A 23,290-nucleotide genomic window follows, 5' to 3' on the forward strand; every position below is an offset into this window, starting at 1 on the left:
GGAGAAAACTTTATCTGGAAGAAGACTATCGTATGGTGGGCAAAGATGCAAGAAAGAAAGAAAAGCAATACTATATACAAATAAATACTTTGGTTTCACAGGAAGTAAGAAACCAAAGTATAAAATAGGATAAGATTTTATTTTATTTGTATGCTTATTTAATATATTGTACATGGAATGTAACCAGTGGATTATTTGCATTCTTAAAACTATGTTCTAGGAAAAATAACCTAACCTAGGACAAAAAAAGGGCATTTATGTGGGAAAAAGGTGGAGGCACAGGAGCAACTGAATTATCAGTACAATATATAATACTTTCTATCTCATAAAATAATTTTAATCTTTTTGGATAAAATATACTGGAATAATACTAAATCTGTTACCTCCAAAAATTTATAATTCAATGGGAATGTTAAAGATGATAAATATGATTGCTTTGTCCCCTTTCCAATTTTTTAGAAAAACTTGCTAAGTTATTTCATACTAATACCCCCACATTGTCATGATCAATAGTATATTGCATGTCATCTCACAGATTTCTACTCCCAAATCCCTGAACTTTGTTCCCTGTACATCTAGGAAGAATGCAGAACCAAGCATCATAAAATTCTAACTAGCAGAATGAAGAATCATGTATGATTCTTCAAGGAGAATCATACATGATTCTCCACTGGCTTCAAGGAGAGTTGAGATTAAGTGGGTTGTGCTGACCTCATACAGATCTATTTAATTAAAAGAGAGGAGTATGATCAATAACTTAGAGCCACCTTGGCAATGTACGGTATGCCCCGAGAGGTTTGTACATATACTAGGTAGAAGATGGTGATGAAGATTAGCATCTGGAAGAGGGCAGATGTGAGAAGTCAGGATGATGTTCTGATTTCCAGCTATACATGGTGATATCATTTATTGTTTCAGGGTACTTACTTGGCAGCTCAGTGTTACACATGATGAATTTGACATCACTGTGAGACACTAATCACAAGATTCTCTTAGTTGAAGAGACATTAAGAAGAGCCAGAAGTAGGATCACCCATCAGTAATTCCCTTGGACATGATGCAGAACCTTGGAGTCCAAAGGGCAAGAGGTGTGTAATGAAAACCTCATTGGTTATTATAAAATGAAATTATGAGCAGATCAGCTGACTGATTTCAGAGTAAGAAGCGGTAAGGAGCATTGCTTTACTCTTTCATACATGATTCTAAGTTTGTGTAAGGTTGGAGAAACCAATCCAAAAATTGTTATTCAACATGCTGAGTTTGTTTCTCTTCCAGAGAGACTTCTGGATCAATTTTAGCTCGTAGTGAGTACAGCTGAACTTCTGATTCGCCTCATTGAAATTGATTTCTATTTACTTGGTTACATTCTCTCATATCCCAATATATCTCTGTCTCTCTCCTTCACTTTGTCTCTTTCATATATAATAGCTTAAATGCATATTTTCAATATGAAGTAATAATAATACCTTCATTATAGAAATACTCATGTAATAGTTATAGAAACAAAAATTGTAATAATAGAAAAAAATAGGAATGCCTTTTGTGGTTCAGCAGAAATGAATCTGACCAGTATCCATGAGGATTCAGGTTCTATCCCTGGCCACACTCAGTGTATTAAGGATCCAGAGTTGCTGTGAGCAGTGGTAGGTCGCAGATGCGGCTACAGCTCTGATTAGACCCCTAGCCTGGGAAACACCATATGCCATGGGTGTGGTCCTAAAAAGACAAAAAATAATAATAATGATCATAGTTTGAGTATTTACTATGTTCCATGTGTGTGCATGTGTATTTTTAATGTGCTTTATTATTTCTCATTTAATCTTCAAAAGAACCCTATAAGAGAGAATGCCATTATCATCCCAATTTAATATAAATTCATTTCAGCTACACCTTAATGTCTGATTGGTGTTTTACATTATGATGAGGCATAAAATGAAATATTTTAATGGTTTGTATTTCAATAACACTACTTTCTTATCTTTTCAAAGCATACTTGAGTCAATAGTATAGGTGATATCACTGAACTGATTCCAAGGCTAGGTGATATCACTCATGTATTTTTGTACCCATATTCAGTATCAACTCCTTAAAATGAGTAATGATTTTATTCTATCAAATTTTAGGGCAATTCATTGTGTCACTTCTGTCTCTTCAGTGAAATTCCATTTAGTTTATTGAACTATTAGTAACAACCAGTTATTTTTGAGGCATTTGCACACCAACCAAGTCTGATATTTGAAGTTTTATGATAGAGCTCATAATCACTTTATCAAGAAGTTCATTGATATAATAAGGTTTTTGAAAAGTTCAAAAAATAAAAAAGATGACATTCATATAGTATAAAATAGAAAGGAGAACCTCAGAGTTAATATTGCCCATGAGTTTCAAATAAAACATTTCTCAAAATAAATGTGTTTTAGGAGTTCCCATTGTGGCTCAGCAGTTTATGAACCTGACAAGTATCCATGAGGAGGTGGATTCAATCTCTGGCCTTGCTCAGTGAGTTAATGATACAGCATTGCCGTGAGCTGTGGAGTAGGTCACAGACACGGCTTGGATGCTGTGTTGCTGTGCCTGTGGCATAGGCCAGAAGCTGCAGTTCCTATTCCACCCCTAGCCTGGGAATAACCATATGTTGCAGGTATGGCCCTAAAAAACAAAATAAATTAAAAAAGAAATAATAGAAGTTCCCATCATGGCTCAGCAGTAAATGAACCCAGCTAGCATTCTTGATGAAATGGATTCAATCCCTGGCCTCATTCAGTGGGTTAAGGATCCAGTGTTGCCATGAGCTGTGGTGTAGGTTACAGACAGGGCTCGGATCCCACGTTGCTGTGGCTGTGGGGTAGGCTGGCGGTTGCAGCTCCTATTGGACTTCTAGCCTGGGAAACTCCATATGCCGCAGGTGCAGCCCTAAAATGACAAAAATAAATAAATAAATAAAGTAAATAATACTTTTTAGAAAAATAATGATTTGGTGTTTTTGCATTTTGTTTGCCTTACTGTCAGAACTTTAATGTCAAGACACAAATTAGAAGCATATAAATATTTGTTTAACCTATAAATATGTAGTCTTACCAAGATTAGTGACTATTGCTTCCAGTTAAATCTAAATTTAAGATAATATTCTGTTTGATTCATTTATATAATGACAGATCTGGTAGAAAAAGGAGAAGTATTTTGAATTTAGTTACAGCAAAATTAATGGATATGTAGTGCATCTTGTGAATCTTGATAAATGAAAAATAATAAGGATGATGAGACTGTAGTTTCACTGAGTAAAGAATACAAAGGCTTTCAATTTCCTTTGAGAAAATACTGAGATATGGAGGTGTTTGTAAATAAAAATAACACCTAAAATTATAGGATTCTCTATGATTAGATTCAAAGATCCTTTTGGAAGATACAGAGATGTAAAATATATGTTACATCTGTTTTCTGACACTTAGCATTATTAAAGAAGGAAATGTTGGTGATAAATGGAGAGAAAAGTACTTTATGTTGAGTAAGAGTTGCACAAATACAGATGAGGCCATGTTGTATGTGATGTGTGTTTCTCCACGTTTTAACTTAGGAAGCTCAAAATTCAATCATTCCTCTTTGGATTCAAGAATATATGTCATTCCTGGAGTTCCCGCCATGGCTCAGTGGTTAACAAATCCACTAGGAACCATGAGATTGCAGGTTTGATCCCTGGCCTCGCTCAGTGGGTTAAGGATCCAGCGTTGTTGTGAGCTGTGGTGTAGGTCCCAGACGTGGCTCAGATCCCAAGTTGTTGTGGCTCTGGCATAGGCCAGCGGCTACAGCTCCGATTAGACCCCTAGCCTGGGAACCTACATATGCCACTGGCGCGGCCCTAAAAAGAAGGGAAAAAAAAAAATATATATATATATATATATATATGTATATATATATATATATTGTTCTTGGATGTCACTGAAGGCATTTTGTCCATAATTCCAGTGTCATGGCAGGATGCTCCAGATGCCTGATTGACTGATTAGGCAAAGAGTTATAAAAGACAGAAGTCAAAACTTTAAGTGCCCATAGACACGGGGAGAATGTGTTAGAAATAAGATGATGAACAAGTTAGAGAATGTATTATGGACTGATGGACTTCTTCCAATACCTGAAGACAAAATAAAAGATAATCTAGTGGAGACAACAAAACTCTAAAAATGTAAGTAGAATTGATGCATCATTGGAAACATTTGCTATCAAAGGTCATACAAACATAAAGCAATAATTTCTTTAATAAGCATTTGAGAACCTATGATGGCCCAGGGATTCAGTGTGAATAAACATTATCCATATTTATTCATACTAAATGGAAGTATTAAATTTTGAATTAAGACAACAATATAAAAGTACATCTTTAATGGAAAAAGCAAAATCAGAAGGACAATATTATTCCAGACATAAAAATTCAACAACTCTGTATGCAATTATACTGAATTTGAGTTGTCAATAATCATTGATTTTAAAGACCCATTTATGACCAGTATATGAGAGGCACCACTGCTGGAAGTCTGAATCAATATGTACCTCAAATTTTACTGAATTGTAGTCAAAACAGACAGGGACCAATTTCACATTCAAATATCCTGCAAGCCAATTCGTGGGCTGATTTTTTTTAATTTGAAAAACTACAGCAAAAGAGTTCTAATATTCCAGGAAATTAAATATAGAATTGAAGTGTTTGTTTTTTATAATGATATAAAATTGTTGATTCAACAGATAAATGTCCCTATTATAAAACATAACCTTTGCCAAAAGATGGCTGAAAGTCCTTTAGTTTTAATTACAAGATATATGCCACTAACACTCATTTTAGTATGCAGCTAAATGTAAAGGAGATTGAGATTTACATTACTTTTCTTTCTGTTTCTCACATAATTGATTATTTATTTATATTATATATTTATAGGTAACAAAAGGAATTCATAGTGGGACATGAGAATTACTCTTTCAGCAATAACTTCATTCTTTTGGGACTCTTCTTCCCAAACAAGTCTGATTTTCTTCTCTTTTATAGTCATAATTTTTATTATGACTGTAACAGAAAATGCCATCATGATTCTCCTTATCCACAGGGAATCACGACTCCATACTCCAATGTATTTTCTGCTCAGCCATCTCTCTTTCATGGATATCTTGCATATCTCCAACATTGTTCCCAAAATGATCACTGACTTTCTCTCAGGCAACAGGGCTATTTCATTTGCAGGTTGTGGCTTCCAAATATTTCTCTCCCTCACCCTCTCGGGTGGTGAGTGCCTTCTCCTGGCAGCAATGTCCTATGATCGCTATGTAGCCATCTGTCACCCACTGCGCTACCCCATTCTTATGAATGACTATGTCAGCATCCTCATGGCTGGAGGGTCCTGGCTTATTGGGACAGTCAATTCCATTGCTCACACAGCTTACACACTGCATTTACCCTTCTGTGGCTCAAGAGCCGTTGACAACTTTTTCTGTGAATTCCCAGCCATGTTGGTGTTGTCCTGTGTGGACACAACACACTACGAACGAGGAGTTTATGTTTAAGCGGCATCATTTTCTTGCTTGTCCCTTTCTCCCTCATCTTTGCCTCTTATGTCTAAATTCTCCTTACTGTCCTCCAAATGAAATCATCAGAAGCATGGAAAAAGTCATTTTCTACCTGTTTCTTCCACATGATTGTGGTCATAATGTACTATGGGCCATTTATTTTCACATATGTGAGGCCTAAAAAGTACCACATTCCAGGCCAAGATAAGTTCCTGGCAATATTCTACACCATCCTCACACCCTCTTTCAACCCAATTATCTACAGCTTTAGAAATAAAGATGTTCTAGAAGCACTGAAAAATATGATCAAAAGTAATTTTCTCCATAAAAATAATAGAAAAAGTGCTTGAAAAACACATTCTCTATTTTTGTATTTGTATAGAGAGAGGATGTTATTCATATCTCTTGAGAGAAAATAAACAATTGTATCTTTTCAAATGAGGAAAGAAGTAGATATTTTCAAAATTCTGATAATAATAAAATCATCACAGATATTTGTTTTATAAGTATGTATATCTAAAAATATAGCATTCACTCTATTGTACAACCAATGACATCACCAAAGTCACTAACAGAAAATCAAAGATAAAGCTTTCAATTTTCTCCCACTAAAATATTGTTAGAATTTGTAAAAATTATCTTTTTTCTTTTCTTTACTTTTAGGGCTGCACCTGTGGCATATGGAAATTCCCAGATTAAAAGTTGAATCGGAACTACAGCTACCTGCCTGTGCCACAGTCATAGCAACAAGGGGTCTGAGCCACATTTGCAACTACACCAAAGTTCACTGGCAATGCAAGATCCTTAACCCACTGAGCAGGGCCAGGGATCAAATATGCATCCTCATGGATACTGTCAGGTTCATAAGCCCCTTAGCCACAATAGGAAATCCCCCCAAAATTTATCATATTATAAATATGATAAATACATAAATAAATATATAGGGAGAGAAAGAGAGATCCACATAATTTCTGTATTTTTATGAAAAGGTAAGATTATATTTCAATTACAATGGTATCAAAAAATTGTAAAAATTCATAGGCAACATAGGTGAAGTTGCTCAAAGGCACAAATGTCTTGTTATGAGATGTATAAGTACTAGGGATATAATGAATAGCATGGTGATTATAGTCAAAAATGATATAGTGGATATTTGAAAGTTGCTAAAAGAGTCGATTTCTTAAATTCTCATCACAAGAAAAAAATTGTAATTGTTGGTGATGGATTCAACTAAATTTATTGTGATAATGTTTTTGTAATATATACATATATCAAAACAACATGTTCTACACCTAAATGTAATTAATGTTATATGTCAAATATACCTCAATGCAACAGGAAGATAATTAATTATTATTGCCTTTTTGTCTTTTCTAGGGCCGCACTCATCGCACTCATGGCTAGGGGTCGAATTGGAGCTGTGGCCAGCCTATGACAGAGCCACAGCAACGTGGGATCCAAGCTGTGTCTGCGACCTACACCACAGCTCACGGCAACACTGGATACTTAACCCACTGAGCAAGGCCAGGGATCTAACCCACAAACTCATTGTTCCCAGTTAGATTCATTAACCACTGAGCCATGATGGGAACTCCTTAAATGTATTATTACTATTAAATGAATAAATTGTATTTAGTACATATCATTTGTATTATATTATTAAATATTATTTATGATATTATATTCATTTAATATTATTTAGTTAATATTATTATAGGAATAATGTTTGTTAAAATTTTAATAAATTGCATTTAATTTCTATTAACACAGCCCATAAATATAGAAATTATTTAAATTTGAAATTCATGAGCCATGTTTTCTTACACAGTGAAAGCAGTAATACTGCACATAAGAATGCACACACATTAAACCCAAGTTTGTCATAGTCAGCATTGCTGGAACTTTCTTTGTTGTGATGTCAAGGCAGAGGGCTGCATCTCTGCATGTAAGAAATGATGTAGAAAGAGTCCAGTATCAGTCTTGTGGGCAAAACCAATTTCTGTTCCTGCCCTCTCCTCAGCTCAACTGAGGAGGAATTTTGGGAAATAAAATGTTAGAATTACATAAAAATCACAAACCAGTATATCCATATACATCACTCTACCCACTCCTGAAAATATCATAAAATTCATTTGAAAAAAATAAATACCTAATAAATATGACCAAGGAGGTTAAAATTTATATGCAGAGAACTATAAAACATTACTCAAGGAAATTAAAGAGGATTCAAATAAATGGAAAGATATTATATGCTCCTGAATTGGAAGAATCAATATTGTTCAAATGGCCATACTACCCAAAGAAATCTCTAGATGCAATGCAATCCCTATGAAATTACCCAGAGTATTTTTCACAGAACTAGTACAAATAATCCAAAAATTTATATTTAACCATAAAAGAACCAGAATTGCCTAAGTGAACCTGGGGGTGGGGGGGAATCAGGAACTGTAACTTCAGAAAATATTACAAAGCTGTGGTAATTAAGATGTGTGGTACAAATTCAAAAATAGACACATAGGCCAATGGAACAGAATAGAGGACCCAGAAATAAACCCAGACACCTATGGTCAATTAATCTTCAACAAAGGAGGCAGGAATATAAAAGACAGTCTCTCCAGCAAGTGGTGCTGGGAAAACTGGATAGCTGTATGTAAATCAATGAAACTAGAACACACCCTCACACCATGCACAAAAAAATAAAATCAAATGTAAGCCATCAAAATGGCTTAAAGACTTAAACATTAGACAGGACACCATTAAACTCCCAGAAGAGAACTTCTTCAAAACATTCTTTGACAACAACAATATAAATGTTTTCTTAGGGCAGTCTCACAAAGCAACAGAAATAAAAACAAAAATAAACCAATGGGTCCTCATCAAAATTACAAATATTGATTCACAGCAAAGGAAACCATAAAAAACCAAAAATGCATAACCCACAGAATGGGAGAAAATAGTTTCAAATGATGCAGCTGACAAAAGCTTAATGTCTAAAATATGCAAACAACTTATACAACTCAACAACAACAACAAAGAAACCCAACAACCCAATTGAAAAATGGGAAAAAGACCTGAATATACCTTTCTCCAAAAAAGATGTACACATGGCCAACAGGCACATGAAAAGTGTTCATCATCACTAATTATCAGAGAAATGCAAATCAAAACTACAATGGTATACCATTTCTCACCAGTCAAAATGGTCATCATTAACAAGTAAACAACAATTGCTGCAGAGGTTGTGGAGAAAAGTAGCCTTCCTACAGTGTCCGTGGGAATGTCAATTGGTACAATCACTATGGAAAACAGTATGGAGGTACCTCATAAAACTAAATACAAAACTACTATATGATCCAGCAAGCCCACTCCTGAGCATCTACCCAGACAAAATTTTCATTGAAAAAAAAAAAAAAATGCGGCACCTCTCTGTTCATTGCAGCACTATTCACAATAGCCAAGACATGGAAATAACCTAAATGTCCATTGACCAAAGATTGGATTGAGAAGATGTGATGCATATACACAATGGAATACCACTCATCTATAAAAATAACAAAATAATTCCATTTGCAGCAACATGAATGAAACTAGAAACTCTCATACTAAGTCAAATAAGTCAGAAAGGGATAGAAAGACAAGTACAAGTGATATCACTTATATCTGGAATCTAACTTATGGCACAAATGAACCTATCCAAAGAAAAGAGACAAATTCATGGGTATGGAAAACAGACTTGTGATTGCCAAGGGAGAGGGGGAGATAGTAGGATGGACTGGGAGTTTGGGTTTAGTAGATGCCAACTATTGTATTTGGAGTGGCTAAGCAATGAGACCGTACTGTACATCACATCTAGTCACCTTCTGATGGAACATGATGAAGGATAATGTAAGAAAAAAAATATATATATGCATAGGTGGGTCACTTTGCTATATAGCAGAAATTGGCAGAACCTTGTAAATTAGGTATAATTTAAAAAAAATTAAAAGAAAAATGCCTAACAGAGAATTCAGAATATCATAAACAAGCTTAGTGAGCTAAAAGAGGACACAAATAACTAAGCAAAATCAGGGAAACAATATCAGAACAAAATGAGAACTTTCACAAATTTGAAACCATAAAAGAGTATTGAGCAGAAATTCTAATTCTATAACTAAATACATTAAAATTATAAAAGAAAAACACCAAGAGAGACTAAACAGTGGGACTTGATCAAGTAAAGGAAAGAAACTGTGAGGTCAAAGGCCAATTATTTCAAATTATCCAGTTAGAGTAACAGCCATTTAAAAAATAATTTAAAAAAGAATGAAAAAGAGTTGTCACTGTGGCTCAGTGGTTAATGAACTCGAGTAATATTCATGAGGACGTGCAAGTAATCCCTGGCCTTTCTCATTGGGTTAAGGATCCAGCGTTGATGCTGTGGTGTAGGTTACAGCGTTGAGCTGTGGTGTAGGTTACTGAGGTAGCTCAGATCCCACATTGCTGTGGCTGTGGCAGAGGCAGCATCTATGCTCTGATTTGACCCTTAGCCTGGGACCTCCATATGCCCGGGGTGTGGACCTAAAAAGACAAAAAGACAGGGAAAAAAAAAAAACTGTAGTACTTATGTGAGTATATAAAATAGTTATAAATGCATTATAGGAATCCCAGAAGTAGCAAAGAAAGATAAAGAGGGAAGAAAGTTTATTTATAATAATAATGACGGCAACAACAAAATCCCAAATCTGAGAAGGGAAAGGAACATCTAGACTCATGAAGCCCAAACAACTTGAAATAAATTAAACATAAACTATTGCCTTTGGAATGGATATGCAATGAGATCCCGCTGTATAGCACTGGGAACTATATCTTAGTCACTTATGATGGAGCATGATAATGTGAGAAAAAAGAATATATACATGTATGTATGATTAGGTCACCTTGCTGTACAGCAGAAAATTGACAGACCACTGTAAACCAGGTACAATGGAAAAAATAAAAATCATTATTAAAAAAAAAAAAACCTTCAGTTAGTGTGAAAAACAAGGCTTCACTGAGACACTGCAATTCAAACATCATATATTTTTAAAATACCATTTTAAAATATAAACTGGATCAATGTTATACCTTCCCAAGTAAAAGGTATAATTAAGTCACTTCCTAAAAATTATGAGAAATATAAGAACTCTCAAGTTATAATCTGCATTACAATTGCATTGTCTAAAATTCCCTAAATATTATTGCACTGAAGTAATATCATTTTCACTATTTAGCTTAATACATGAATTTTTTTAAGTTTAATGTGTATTTCTAAAAGAATGAAAACAATTTGAAATTATGTGATAAAATAAAGGTAAATTCTCATGGAGTTCCTGTCATGGCTCAGTGGTTAACGAATCTGACTATCATCCATGAGGACGCAAGTTCAATCCCTGGCCTCACTCAGGGGGTTAAGGATCCAACATTGCATAAGCTGTGGTATAGGTGGTAGACATGGCTCGGATCCTGCATTGCTGTGGCTTAGGCCAGAAGCTAGAGCTCCAATTAGACACCTAGCCTAGGAACTTCCATAGGCCGCAGGTGCAGCCCTAAAAAAAAAAAAAAAAAAAAAAAAAAAAAAAAGAAGATAAATTCTCAGAAGTGTGGTGTTTTAAGAATTCCTGCTCATATGATTTTATTACATTAACCAAATTCCATTTGATTTATTAATTTTTTGGCTAAAATAATCAGAACTGGGAAATAAATATTTGCAGGTATATCTTTACTGTGCATTTACTGAACAACAACACATGAAACATAAGATCCAAAATTTTAGAGACATATAATATTGGAAGAATCTGAATAACAAATTTGTTTCTTTCCCCACTGAATTGACCCTAAACACACCAGAGAAAACTTCTATAGAAATTATCAGAACTGCTTCCTCAACTTTGGCTTGAGGCCATCCTGGGCTATTAGTGACTTAACCTGCATTATCTAAGTCTCTGTTGACATATGGACATTCCTAAGTGGGTAAGGAAAAAAAAAAAAAAAAAGGATTAAATTGAACCTCCAGGTAAAGAAGGACTAGAATTAAATTACTGCTACTCCTGAGTTTCCATGAAAGTATTTAAAATATCAGCTGTAGATATAAAAACATTACTATGCATATTTGTTTAGAATTTTTTTCAAAGAAGTTTACTCAGAAAGTGATTTTGCTTCTACGAAGAAGTGGGAACTGATTTCAGCTAATCAAGCCAGTGAGTGTGTAAAGGTACGGATATAATAAAAGGTACTAGTCTTAATTTTATTTTGTTTTCCTATTCACCACAGAAGAGGAGGGACTCTTTAATAACTATTTAAGAGAGGTTATTCAGAATTAAATATTTTTGTTTATACTAAGCATTGAATATATCCAGGTGCATCATTAGCCAGGAACTGCTAAAATAAAACTGTATTTGACTGCAGTTCATTTAAGATATATAAATATATTATACTAATATATATTTAAGTATATTTAATAGTGCATATATATATATAGAACCTTAAAATAAAAAATAGATGGGCTACTGAAATGTTTATTCACATTTTTTAAAGATATGAAGCTCTTTTTAAACCCAACGCTTATTATACAATTCTGATAATTGATATGATTGTGAATTATTAACTGTGAAATTATAGCAAATAAAACCAAGAAAAGCAATGGCTAATGTTGGCTCTTACTGTTCTGGATTATGGTGAATAATACATGGGCTTATCCTCAACTATATCAAATGCTGAAATTCAAATGAAAATGATTATGATATTCTATTATAAAGTATGCAATACAATTTATATGAATTAAAATGGTATTTTGAATATGAGAAGACATATTTGGTCATAGTTGAAATAAGATATGTATAGAAAAAAAGAAGGAAGTTGAAGGACAAACAATATTCACTAAAGAAGTGAGGATCCATTGTATCCAGAGCCTGTGATGTATCTCTGGACATGGGAAATGTTGCAGCTAAGAAGAGAATGCTCTATAAGAGCACAGGTAACATGAATTATGTTCTCTAGGAGTAGCAATGTTTTCATGCAAGCACACTGGGCAATCAAATAGAAGCCAATTTTATTGTATTAACCTTTCTGGAAGTGTTGTTTACTGCCTTGATTGAAATCTTCAAGATTGAAGGTAATCAGTATAGGATTGGGGGATGTAATATGCATAAATATTAACTAAGCTGAGAAACAGAAGATTTTAAATGGAGTTTGAGTCTAGTGAGTGGCTGCAATTTTTAGAATACTATTCAAAAAAATTGTAAATTATGAAATGGAGCACAGAAAGTAGTTTTAGAGCTGAATCATAATGTACTTTCTGAAAGAGAAGGGAGATGAGGGTCTTGAAAGAGATAGAGTATGCTTTGGATGTATGCAAATGATAACTTGAAGAATAAACCTAACACTTAGGGATCCCGATCCTCAATAAAGGCTGTGGAGGAGAGCCTTTCTTGAAATTTCCTGCTTTATATATTTACACAAATGAAGAGTGCACCTATTATAATCTGAATACTGCCTCCTATTAGTTTTTTACCCATAATTTATTTGCAAATTTTAATCAAAACCTAAAAATTCCTTGTCTAGATTTTATATGAAAATATAATATAGAATATAAAGTGAAGATTAAAAAAACGGCTAAGGTTACCTGTCTATGTATATATTTAGGATCATTTATACCATAAAGTCTATGTATGTATGTGTGCGTGTGTGTGTGTGTAATTAGAAAGATAACTTCTAGAAATAATCCAGGTTATTATATATTTAGTTATAGTTATCCATTTTTTTTACAGTTAATTTTTTTTTATTTTCCCACTGTATAGCAAGGGGATCAAGTTATCCTTACATGTATACATTACAATTACATTTTTTTCCCCCACCCTTTGTTCTGTTGCAACATGAGTATCTAGACAAAGTTCTCAATGCTACTCATCAGGATCTCCTTGTAAATCTATTCTAAGTTGTGTCTGAAGCCCAAGCTATCCATTTTTTTACTTTTAAATATAATATGTGTATAATTGAAATGTCCTATATCTTTAAATTTTGCATTTTATTTAATTCCCTTTTTTCTTGTAAGCATTGATGAATTTCCTATGGAAAAATAATCATATTTGAATAAACAACCTTGCAGAGGTTTTGTGAGAATCAAATGACTCTAACATACAAAAACAATTGAAAACTATATAATCATGCAATTGTAGTGGATGACAAGTAAGGTTAATATAAATGATGATTATGACAATGATAATGATAAAGATGCTAACATTCACAACTACTTTTAAATAATATTTATGCACAGTCATGCACTGATTTTATGATTTTTCTCATAGATAGCTTATAATATCCCATGTTTCTTTGTATCTGTTCAACTTAAAAAATACATACGCAGATACTTGCAGTCTTTAATCTAAGTTTACATATCTTGTAAGGAGATAAGCTAGAATTATATGTAGTTTTAAACCCAAACTCTCTCTGGCGTACTTGTATAATAAAACAGGGTAAACACATTCCTATTGTAAATCAAAATTGAAGAATAGTACTTCCCATGTAAAAGAACAAAATTTGAAGAACATATTATTATAATCAGCTTCTGTCTTTGAAAATATCTGATAATTATCTATTTACCAAATAAGGCTAATTCACCTTTGTAAAATTTCACAGAACAGCATGAATTAGAAGCACACAAACATATGTACACAAATATTCACAAACATATATATATACAAATATTTATGTATTCTAGATATGTTTACACTGTAAAAAATGTATCATTCTCAACTGTATACCTTCAAAAATTGGAAATATACATGATTAAAATGTTAAATACTGTCAGTAAAATCCCTGTCAGTAAATTAATATAAGTACTTATGTACCACCTGTCACTTCTTTAGTAAAACCTGTTGCAGAATCATTTGAAGGAATGTAGAATCTCATGTAGGTCATCACTGAACAATTCTATATAGAACTATGTTTGTCTAGACTGCAGAGGACACTCTTCTGGGTATGTGATTCTGATCCTATGAAAGTCATCTAACAATGCTATAAATTCTAGATAGTTGATGTTGATGCAAAATAATTCTTATTACAGATATTTAGATTGATGTATGAAATCAATCAATTAAATTTCTGTAGCTAATGCACTCAAAGTCCTCTTTGTAAAGTTGACCTGGTAACCTGATTTACCATTTTTCCAGCCTTAAACATGATAAATAAGAAAGTTTGGTTTAGGGACAGCTAACATTTTAATTGAATTCAGAAGACAGGAGGTGATTCAAATTTATGTAAAAACTGGTAGAGAATGCCTTTGTGCTTTAGGAGTTTGTAAAACTGTAATCTAAGATATCTTAACACTTTCAACAAAGATAATTTAAGGAAGCTTATTAGATAAAGCCATATTCTTACTGCATCTCTGCAAGTAGTCATATCAGCTTTTTTTTTTTTTTTTTTGGTCTTTTTTTATGGCTGCACCTGTGGCATATGGAGGTTCCCAGGCTAGGGGTCCAATCGGAGCTGTTGCGGCCAGCCTACGGCAGAGCCACAGCAACACCAGATCTGAGCTGCATCTGTGACCTATACCACAGCTCACAGCAATGCTGGATCCTTAACCCACTGAGCGAGGCCAGGGATCAAACCCACAACCTCATGGTTCCTAGTTGGATTAGTTTCCAGTACACCATGATGAGAACTCCTCAGCTTTGTTTTTTAATCAAGAATATTTCATTGATGAGCTTTGATAAAAGCAAGGAGAGAAAATTATAAAAATCTGTTTCAGTGGAAAATTCTTAAATTTTCTAGATTCTAGAGGATACTCTTTCATGTTTTCCAACTCTATCATTAGGTCACTATACAGGTTTGAATAACTCACTATATATCTTTGTGATTTTTTTTTAAATCTTTCAATAATAAAAAACTAGTTTTTCAAATTATGTTTTATAAAATATATGAATATGAAAAGAAGCTTTCTTTCAGTATTTCTCTTTCAACTCTAAATATAAATAAAGAGTTAAAAAGGTCTTCAATGAAATTGATGCATAGTGACCTTTTCTTTTTTTTTCTTGCTTTTTTAGGGCTGCATGTGTGGCATATGGAAGCTCCTAGGCTAGGGGTTGAATGAGTGCTACATATGCCAGCCTAAACCACAGCCCCAGCAACACCAGATCTGAGCCAAGTCTATGACCTACACCTCAGCTCAAAGCAACACCAGATCCTTTAATCCACTGAGCGAGGCCAGGGATCAAACCTGCATGCTCATGGATCCTAATCAGGTTTGTTTCCCCTGAGCCACAATGGTCATATATAATTCATTTTGAAACTTGGGCAACATTTGGATGGTTTTACTTATCACACAAAGTATGTATATCTATAATCTGAATTACACAGAAAATAATACTGTTGTTGCTTTGTAAGTGAAATCTCCTAGGAAAAGAGAATTTTGTTTTGGGAGCAAAACATGAACTGCATTTCATTTAAAATATTGAGAAACCAGTTTTGAAGATAATGTGTTGTGGTTGTTGTAGGGTTAAGTAAAAATGCCTTAAAGCTAGTATATATTAGAGAGTAGAAGAATACGTAAAAATGAGTAAACTATAAACATTGAATAACTGTTTTAAGACATATTTCACATACGTTCTTGGCCTTCTACTACCTATATAAAATTTCTAGTTTAATGACTTCAATTTCTTGGTGTTTTTTTCCTTTTTTCCATTCCAGTTCTTTTTTTGTGTTGGTAAATAAAAAATGACCCACCTTATTTCAGATTTATTTCCTCAAAATATTTAATATTTAAGGAATAAAAGAGGGGAAATATGGGATGCATTAGGATAGATAGATAGATGATAGGTAGATAGATGATAGGTAGATAGATGGAATCTGGAAATAATGTTCTCCAACAATATATTTTATGGTAAAGTCACTTCAAATATCTGAATTCAATTTCATCATCTATAAAATGTTAGTGGTGGTGCCAAAGTCAAGAGATTGTAGTAAAGATTAAATACAATTTAATTCTGGAACACATCCTGATACATTCCAGGTGCCAGACTATAAAGCTGATCAATAAAGTATTAAACCTTTATTTTATCTTCCATGTAGGACATAGCTCAGATTTTTTTCTGCTAGCACTTTCCTTCTTTGTTTAATGTAATTAATGCGGATGCCTAGATTGCAAAATTTTGAGGAAATTTTAAAAATCAAAGAGATTTAAAATGTTATGTAAATAAAAATAGATTATTTATTGTTCCTTCAGTGGATAAAAACAAAATAAGTGTCCAAAAAAGCTATTTGGATTTATTTTAACCTAAGAAAAAAGGTCCAATTAACTTTAGACCTTGAAGTATTCAGGGCTGATTTTCAATAATGAAATTGCTTCTCTGAAAAATGCAGGGATCTTTAGAGTAATATAACATGACAGAATACTAGAACAACGCAGCATGAGTAACCAAGAAATGTTCTTTAAGTCATTAAACATGGAATCAAATATCAGATATAATGTATCATTCATTGCTTCCCTTATTTGCTTGTTTTTTTCTCCTTTAGACTGTGATAATATTAACTACTTTAATATTACAACTTCATTGTAGGCTTCCCTATATAAAATATATGTGATAGGAATGATCAAAATTTCATTGTTAATTTCAAATACTATATTTTAACTTGTCAACAGTGGAATTACTTATATAAATTTTATACTATGGAATCAGTCTAATATCCTATATCATGATGAACACAAATGGCATTTATGGAAAAAAAATTATTCTCCCACATTTTCCTTTACAAAGTTGTTAGAGGCCATGGATTATTCAAACTTTGACTCTTCAAAATGTTTGGAAGTCCACCATAGTTTTTGTACAATATACTTGGAGTTTCAAATATGAAATAACTGCAGTTATATTTAAATGTTGTTTTATACTTTTAATTGTGATACATATGCATACTATAAAATGTACCATTTTGTCAATTTTTAAGCATACTGGTCAATAAATGACATTAAGTACATTGGCATTATTATGCAACCGTTATAGAAATTACACCAGAACATTTTTATCTTACTCAACTGAAACTGTGTACCCATCACTTTCCATTCCTTCTACCTCCCAGTCCCTAGTAACCACCATTCTACTTATTTCTCTATGAATTTTACTATCCTCGGTAACCCATAAGTGTAAAACCATGTGTCATGACTGGCTTATTTTACTTGGCATTAATGTCTATAGACCCATCCATGTTGTAGCACATAGAAGAAATTCCTCTCTTTTTAAGACTGAAACATGTATATTCCATATTCTGTTTATTCACTATCTGTCAATGGACATTTGTGTTGATTCCACCTTTTTTTGCTATTGTGAATAAAGCTTCTAGGAGCATGGGTGTACAAATATCTGTAGTAGAGTCCACTTTCATTTACTTTGGAAATATAAATAGAAGTGAAATTATCAGATCATATGGTGATTCTATGTTTAATTTTTAGAAATTGTAGTAGCATTTTCCACAGTGGTTATATCATTTTGCATTTTCAGCAGCACTGCATATGTTCACATCCTTGCCAAAACTTATTTTCTTTATTATTCGTAGTACTTTCCATTACCTAAAGGTGAAATGTAGTATCTTACTGTAGTTTTCATTATAGTTTTAACTTTAATTCTCCTAATAATTTTTATGTTGAGTACATTTTCCTTATTACTGATCATTTGCTTATCTTCTTTGAAGAAATGTTTATTCAAATGGGTCCAACATTTTAAATTTGAATTGTTGTAGTTCTTTGTCTATTCCCTATATCAATCCATTATCTGACATATATTTCGCAAATATTTTCTATTTTTTTGGTGCTCATTCATTTTACTGATAAAATTTTTTGATGCCAGAATTTTTCATTTAGACAAATTTCAGTATATATCTATTTTTTTTGTTGTTTCACATGCTTTAGGTGTTACTTTAAAGAATGCACAGCAAAATCCAAAGTCATGAAACTTTTCCCCTATGTTTTCTTCTAAGAATTTACAGTTTTAGTTCTATATTTAGCTCTTTCATCCATTTAACTTAATGTCTATGTATGCTGTAAGGTAATCATACAATTTCATTGTATGCATGTGGATCTTGAATTTTCTGAGCAATATTGTGGAAAACATCTCAATTGACGGTTTGAGACCACTGTCAAAAATCATTTAATCACGTATGTGAAAGATTGCTTTTTTTTATATCTCCAATTTTGTTGGTTTATGTTTTCTTCCTGCCAATACTGAAGTCTTTATTATTGTAGCTTTGTGGTAATTTTTGATTCAGAAAGAGTGAATTCAATTCATTTATAAAATTTTTGTGTATCTTGAAATTTTGTATAAATTTGAGAATGTATTTTTCTATTTCTTCAAAGTCCTCCTAGGATTATGATAGAAATTTCACTCTCCATCTGTCTTTTGCTAATAGTAGTATTGACATCTTAACAATATCCAGTTTTCCAACCCAGGGGCACTGAATGTTTTTCTACTTATTTGTCTCTTCTTCAATTTCTTTTAGCAATGTTTTGCAATTATCAGTGAATACATTTTCCCCTTATTTGCTAAGTTTATTCTTAGAGATTTTATTCTATTTTGTGATATTGTAAATTTAATTGTTTCCTCAAAATATTCTTGTACAATATAATTGTAAAGAAATACAATTGATTTTATATCCTACAGTGTTGCTGAATTTATTAGTCCTAAGAGAATTTTATTTTCTACATATTAAATAATCTGTGAACCAAGTTAATTTTACTATTTTCTTTACAGTGTGAATGTTTTGTTTGTTTTACTTACCTAATTGTTCTTTTTGTATTTGTAGTGCTATATTAATTATAAGTGACAAAAGTGGACACCCTTATCTTGTTCTTGGTCTTAACAGAAAAGCTTTCAGTCTTTCACAAATGAGTATGTTAGTTATGAGTTAATTTTTAAATGCTTTAATATAGTTATAGATTTACAATGTTCTGTCAATTTCTGCAGTAAAGCGAAGTGACCCAGATACACACACACACACACACACACATACACACACACACAGGCACATACGTGTACATTCTTTTTCTTGTATTATCATCTATCATGTTCTATACAAGTGATTGGATATCTTTTCCTGTGCCACACAGCAATGCTAAATGTAATAGTTTGCATCTACTAACCTCAAACTCCCAGCCCATCCCACCTCCTCCCCTCCCCCTTGGCAACTACAAGTTCACTATAAGATAAATTTTTAACTATGACATCAGTGTTATACCACTTTAATATTTTATTCAAGTAAACAAGAACATGATCTCAATAGGGCTCAGGATGAACCAATAGTTTCATAACCCACTCTTCCTGATCAACAAAGCAAATATCCTTTTTTTTTCATTTTTTTTTTCTTTTTCATATTATTTTCCCATATAGATTATCACAGACTGTTGGGTAGAATTCCCTCTAACATACAGTAGTTCCCCATTGGTCAATCATTTCATATATCACACTGTGCATATGTCAATCAAAAACCCTGATCCATCCCTCCCCGAACCTGTCCCCTTTGGGAAACACAAGTTTGTTTTTAAAGTCTATGAGTCTGTATCTGGTCTGTAAATAAGTTCACTTACGGCCTGTTTTTAGATTTCCAAATATAAGTGATATCATATGATGCTTGTCTTTCTCTGTGTGACTTACTTCACCTACTATGACAATCTGTAAATATATATATATATATATATATATATATATATATATATATATATATATTTCAACTTCATTATCATTCCTCTGTCAATGGACATTTTAGTTTGCAGCCATGTCTTGGCAATAGTAAAGAGTACCTCAGTGAACACTGGGGTGTATATATCTTTTCAAATTATGGTTTTATCCAGATAGTTTCCCAGGAGTGGGATTACTGGATCATATGGTATTTCCATTTTTAGTATTTTGAGGAACCCATAAGGTTTTCCATAGTGGTTGTCACAATTTATATTCCCACCAAGAGTATAACTGGGTTCCCTTTTCTCTGCACCCTCTTCAGCATTTATTATTTGTAGACTTTTTGATGATGGCCATTCTAACTGGCGTAAGGTTACAGATACCTTATTATAGTTTTGATTTGCATGTCTCTAATAATTAGCAATGTCAAACATCTTTTCATTTGTTTTTTGGTCATCTGTATGTCTTTGGAGAAATGTCTATTTAGCTATTCTGCCTTTTTTTTTTGACTGGATTGTTTAGGTTTTTTTTTTTTTTTTTTTTTGGATGTTGAGCTGCATGAGCTGTTTGTATATTTTGGAGATTAATCCCTTGACAGTTGCTTCATTTGCAAATATTTTCTTCCATACTGTGGGTTGTCTTTTGGTTTTGTTTATGGTTTCCTTTGCAATCCAATAGCTTTTAAGTTTAATTAGGTCCCCCCCATTTTTTTTCTTTTTGGGGTGGCATGTGTAGCATATGGAATTTCCCAGGCTAGGGGTTGAATCAGAGCTGTAGCCTCTGGCCTTCACCACAGCCACAGCAATGCCACATCTGAGCCATGTCTACAACCTACACCATAGCTCACAGCAATGTCAGATCCATGACCCACTGAGTGAGGCCAGGGATCAAATCTGTGTCCTGGTAGATACTAAACAGGTTCATTACTGCTGAGCCACTACTGGAACTACCTATTACTGTTTTTATTTTCCTTACTCTTGGAGATGGATCTGAAAAGATATTTCTGTGGTTTACATCAGAGAGTGTCCTGCCTAGGTTTTCCTCTAAGAGTTTTATAGTATATGTCTTATCTTTTGGTCTTTAACCCATTTTGGGTTTAGACATGTGTTAACACCTACCCTTCTGAAAGTATTACAAAAAATTACAGACGAAGAAACACTCCCAAACTCATTCTATGAGACCACCATCACCCTGATACCAAAACCAGAAAAAGCACAAAAAGAGGAAATTATACACCAAATATTTTATATTACTTAACATATTTCCCTTTATATACAAATATATTTTCTCCAATATTTTTATATGCTAATACTCATTAACAAGTATCAAATATAATCTCCTGACTCTTCTCTCTGGCTAGGGTAAACAGAGACCTTTCCCCTCTGTATATAACCACTTCCATCTATTTTTGTCTTTTTCCATTATTTCAATATAGTTTCATCCCACTTCATGTCTGGGTCAGCCAGGTCGATGGCATTTTTAAGTCTTCTAATAAATATTGCTAAAATACAAAAATGTAAATTATTTTAAAAATATTTTAATCAATATTTCTATCTCTATAACTCTTCTCATCATTGATATTTTCTCTCTCAAGACATTTTTTAGGACTATATATTTATAGGTAATATTGAAAATTTTCAGAAAATATTCTTAAAAAGACATTTAGAATTTTTAAGGAAATACTTTTCAATAGAATATTTCCCATTTATTTTTCTGTGTTCTGTTTTTGCTATTTTGATACAATGGCTTAATTATATAAATTCTGAAAATGTTTTCCTTTGATAATATTAACTGTATTATTATTTTCCTAAGGCATTTCTAAGAATGACTATAAGCATATATTGGTTGCTTATATTACTTCTCCAATTCTCCTATGCTTTCAGAATGGCACTCAAAAGAAGTTGTTGCTTTTTACTTTTTTTTTTTTTTTTAATTAATCCTGTAGGTTTTTTTCCCACTTTGGTTTGAAACATTCACATTCTTTTTATTGATTTTCTTTTTTAATTTTCATAAGATTTTGTTCTGTGACTCTCATATATCTAATGATATTTATATTGTGGATTAATGATGTCTCACATCTTTGAAAAGAAACATACTATTTTTTAAATGTGTTCTTTTCTACATTTTCCAATTATTTTCCAATTCATTCATGAGTGTGTGAATTTGTGTGTTTGAGAGTGTGTATATGCACATGTGTTCAGCTTCCTCTTTCACATAGAATAAATCTTTAAAAATCTGGTAACACTGGCTCTAAAATAATACTTACAAATAAAACTCTATGTACTGTGTAGAACTTTTTTTCTTGTGATGTCTCTAAGAATTTCTGTCTCCATATCTATGTGAAGACTCTCGAAATGTCATTGCCATTGTTACATTTAAGTGACTAACCATTCTTCTATCCAAATTTCTTCTTTCACAGGACTTAAAATATTTCCTCTCTCATTGAGCTTTATGCTTATCTGCCCTCATTTAGTTTATAAAATATTTCTTAATCATCTTGATAGTTTTTTTCAAGAGGGAAAGATTATAAATATATACACTTTACACATTAATCTAGAATTGAAAATAATTTTAAGTACAATGGGAAAAAAAGATAAAAAATTAAGTGATTCAAACAAAGTACCATAGGCAATATTTATCATATAATGTTTAGAGAAGCAGAGAGACATAAAACATCCACTGCTGGGAGAACATGAGAAAATTAATGGAAAAGAAAAGAGGTGCATCTACAGATGTGCAGGCAAAGGGTCTGCTTTTTCTACAGCATTCAGAATCTTACTGAGTCAGTTACTCGACTGTGTAAAAGGCTCTTGTCTCAAGAAAGAAAAATAGCTTCTCAATTTGAGCTGATAAGCTGTGGAGTTTTAGAGATAAGCCTTATGGCTTGAATATGAAGATAAATCATTCCTTAATGAAAATCAAAATGTATTCGTAATAGAATTTATATAATTTATGCATTTACACTGATTTCCTATGAGTATATTTTGAATATGATAACTGATTTTTCTGTTACTTGGGTTTGTGTAGAGCAGTAAAATATACTAACGATGTTATAATAATTAAAA

The 23,290-nt window shown here is 32.7% G+C and overlaps 1 pseudogene; it reads left to right on the top strand.

The window, feature by feature from the left end:
* The first annotated feature begins 1,054 nt into the window (after window positions 1-1,054).
* LOC100622934 (olfactory receptor 2AJ1-like) lies at window positions 1,055-5,900 on the top strand (annotated as a pseudogene).
* Window positions 5,901-23,290: the final 17,390 nt, after the last annotated feature.

The sequence above is a fragment of the Sus scrofa genome, chromosome 2 (assembly GCF_054392235.1).
Source record: "Sus scrofa isolate SSC_HxYL_T2T_F1_AM1 chromosome 2, Sscrofa_HxYL_maternal_Yorkshire_Landrace_v2.0, whole genome shotgun sequence".
NCBI classification, from domain to species: Eukaryota; Metazoa; Chordata; class Mammalia; order Artiodactyla; family Suidae; genus Sus; species Sus scrofa.